Raw genomic sequence first — 3,807 nt, 5'->3', positions numbered from 1 at the left:
AAAAAAAAAAAAAAAAAAATGGGGGTAGGGTGGGGAATTTGACCTAGAGACAGCAAACCACCAGGGACTGGGGAGAGGCCTGGACAGAGGCTCCCGCAGACATCAGAAAAAGCCACCCTCACCAACACTGGCTCAGACTTCAGTGCTCCACACCTTGAGGCAATGCATTCTGGGGGAGTTGTCAGACCCACCTCGTCTGTGGCATCTCATTAGGACAGGCCCTGGCAAACTAGCGCAGCGGCAGAGCCAGGACTCAGACCCCGGCTGTCTCAGGCCAGAGCAGGGGCCGTCGTCAGGCCACGGCAGCACGCAGTAGCTTCAGGTCCTGCTCACGGGGGCCCACTCCATTCTTCTGCTTTCCGTCCCCTCACTCTTCCTTCACTTCATTTTCTCCATTTCACCATTTCTCTGTTTCCTCATTTTTTTCCATCCACGTTAATTATCTACTGGATGTGTAACAAAATACGTAAAACTAAATGACTTCAAGCTACAAACACGATCTCGCAGCTTCTATGGGTCAAAAATCGGTGCACTTGGCTGGGTGCCTCTGGCTCCAGGATGCTCCAAGGTTAAGGTCAAGCTGCTGTCACTGGGGTTGCAACATCCCAGGACTTGGCCAGGACCGAAGGCTCTGCTTGCAAGCTCACTGTATGTCTGGGGACAGCTCTAGGTCCTCCTAACTGTGGGATCAAGGGCCTTGGTCTTTCGTTCTCACTATTGTGTGTGCCTCTTCATAGGGCTGGTCCCTACAGCCCGAGTGATGCAGAAGGCCGGGGGCAGGCAGCGGTGGGAGGGAGAGAGAGAGAGCAGGTACCCATTATGCCAGCCAGTCTTTTTAAAACCTAATCTTGAAAATGATACCCCATTGCTTCTGCTGTACTCTTTGTCAGAACAAAGTCATTATGTTCAGCCCACACTCAAGGGAAGGAGATACCCAGAGCGGAAATACCAGGAATGTGGGGCCCACCAGCGGCCTCTAAAAGGCTGCCAACCACACCATCCTCCCTGTGTCTATGTGCTTGTGGCTGACCCTTGCTGACGGCAGGGGTAGGGGAGCCTGGACTGTGGATCTGTGGTCTGTGTGTGCATGGTGAGTCCCAAACCACCCTGGGATAAAGCCGTGTGATGCCAGAGAGAGCCAAGCTGCTCTCAAAGCTACATCTATCTCATGTCTTTAAAGTCTTTTATTTGCTGTAAGAACACAGCACAAAACACTAAAGCATTAGCAAACTTCCCTGAGGACACTTCAAACTTCAAGAAACACCATTTCCTGTGTATCCTAAGAAGGAGCTTTTAACTCATCAGAGAAAAAATAAGCTTCGGCCAAAGGCCTGCAACCCACAGGCACACCCCACCCACCAAAGGGTGTCAACGCATGCTTATTTATTTATTTTGACATGGAGTCTCACTTTGTCTCCCAAACTAGAGTGCAGTGGTGTGACCTCAGCTCACTGCAACCTCTGCCTCCCGGGTTCCAGCAATTCTCATGCTTCAGTCTCCCAAGTAGCTAGGACCACAGGTGCACACCACCACACCTGGCTAATTTTTTTTTGCATTTTTAGCAGAGACAGGGTTTCACCTTGTTGGTTAGGCTGGTCTTGAACTCCTGACCTTAGGTGATCTTCCCACCTCGGCCTCCCAAACTGCTGGGATTATAGGCATGAGTCGTGGCACCTGGCCTGAGTGCCTTTTTAAAGACCATGATGCTCCACGGGGAGGTGGGAACTGAGTCCTGCCCCGCAGTGAATGATTCTGAGAACTGTGGATGAAACCCAGGCACAGAGGCTGCTTGGAAAACAACCAGGTAGGCTGAATTTCCCTGAAGAAGGGCAGGGAAGCTCACAGGCAAAACGTGCAGCTGGACCCAGTAGAGGTGACTGCACCCTCCCATGCACACGTGCAAAGGGGTTTGCAGCGCCTGTAGCCCCTCCCCAGGAGTCATCATCCAGCCCCGTGGCAACCTGGGAGGTGTGTGGGAATGGCCTGGCGCCTCATCTCTGCCTGCATTCAGGAAGATGGGGCTCAGAGAGAGGAAGCCACTGATGTAAGGGCCCCTCCGGTCCAAGCCAGTGGCCTTGCCACCCAACAAGACAAAAATTGGCAGCAGAAACCCAGCCAAGCAGAGGGCTGGAAGGAAAACTAGAAGAAAAACATAAAGTGAGTGTTCACTGAGGCCTCCTGGGCCTATCATGGATATAGCGCAGCCTACAGCAGGTCAGCACAAAGAGAGACGGGGGCAGACTGGGCTGTCTCTCCCTTACTATGCTCATGGCCAGGTATCTAGCTCCCAACTGTCTGGCTACCCTCAAACCTGGCCTGAGTAAGTGAAAAACTTGGGCCTCTCCACTTGTCTCTCCCCAGCCTTCTCAGGTGAGGCCTTTTTTATTCAACAAAAATTTCTGGGCCAGGCACAGTGGCTCAGGCCTGTAATCCCAGCACTTTGGGAGGCCAAGGTGGGAGGATCTCTTGAGGCCAGGAGTTCAAGACCAGCCTGGATAATATAGTGAGACCCTGTCTCTACAAAAAAAAAATTTTTTAATTAGCCAGGTGTGGTAGTGTGTGCTGTAGTCCCAGCTACTCAGGAGTCTGAGGTAGGGGAATCTCTTGAGCCCAGGAGGTTGAGGCTGCAGTGAGCCATGATCACACCACTGTACTCCAGCCTAAGCACAACAATGAGATCCTGTCTCTTTTAAAAAAAAACAAAAAAAACAAAAACAGAAAACTGGCTGGGTGTGGTGGCTCACGCCTATAATCCTGACACTTTGGGAGGCCAAGGTGGGTGGATCACTTGAGGCCAGGAGTTCAAGACCAGCCTGGTCAGCATGGTGAAACCCTGACTACTAAAAATACAGAAACTTGCCAGGTGTGGTATTGGGCGTCTGCAGTCCCAGCTACTCCGGAGACTGAGGCACGAGAATTGCTGGAACCCAGGAGGCGGAGATTACAGTGATCCGAGATAACACCACTGCACTCCAGCCTGGGTGAGCAAGCAAGACTCTGTCTCAAAAAAAGAAAAAAAAAATCTGAGGACCTCCTACATGTCAGGCCCTGTCCTAGGCACTGAGGATAGATTCAGCAGTGATGAACATACACACCCATCCCCCACCTCACTTCAGGTCTTCCAGACCTTTTCTATATGTTAGAGCTATAGACACCATTAGAAGAGCTGGACTTCTGCGTCCACCATCCTGTACAAAGATTGTTTCCAGGTTGAAGAAGCTGCAAATGAGCTTTCTGCTTTCCAGAGGCAGGCAGTACCAAACAGCCTTTCCCAGATGGGGGACTCCATGAATCTCTCTCACCAGAGACCCCACACAGGCACCAGGGTTAGAGTGCACGGAAGAGTTCTGTCAAAACGCTCTCTGGGATATAACAACACCAGACATTGTCCAACAGTGTCTCATTACAAGCCAGAAACTCCTACTGCTCCTCAAGCTGTCCCTCCCCGACATTAGCCACAGCGGGGGAGACTGGAGAGACTGGGTGGTGGTCCCGGATGGGCCACTAGCATGCTATATGATCTTGCATAGTTCACTCCAACCCTGTCCTCCTTTTTTTTTTTTTTTTTTTTGAGACGGAGTCTCGCTCTGTCACCCAGGCTGGAGTGCAGTGGCGTGATCTCCACTCACTGCAAGCTCCGCCGCCTCCCGGGTTCACACCATTCTCCTGCCTCAGCCTCCCGAGAAGCTGGGACTACAGGAGCCCGCCACCATGCCCGGCTAACTTTTTTTTGTATTTTTAGTAGAGACAGGGTTTCACCGTATTTTCCAGGGTGGTCTCTATCTCCTGACCTCGTGATCCGCCTGC

This window comes from Mandrillus leucophaeus, unplaced genomic scaffold (genome assembly GCF_000951045.1).
Source record: "Mandrillus leucophaeus isolate KB7577 unplaced genomic scaffold, Mleu.le_1.0 Scaffold83, whole genome shotgun sequence".
Taxonomy (NCBI): Eukaryota; Metazoa; Chordata; class Mammalia; order Primates; family Cercopithecidae; genus Mandrillus; species Mandrillus leucophaeus.
Note: the sequence above shows the minus strand (reverse complement) of the source record.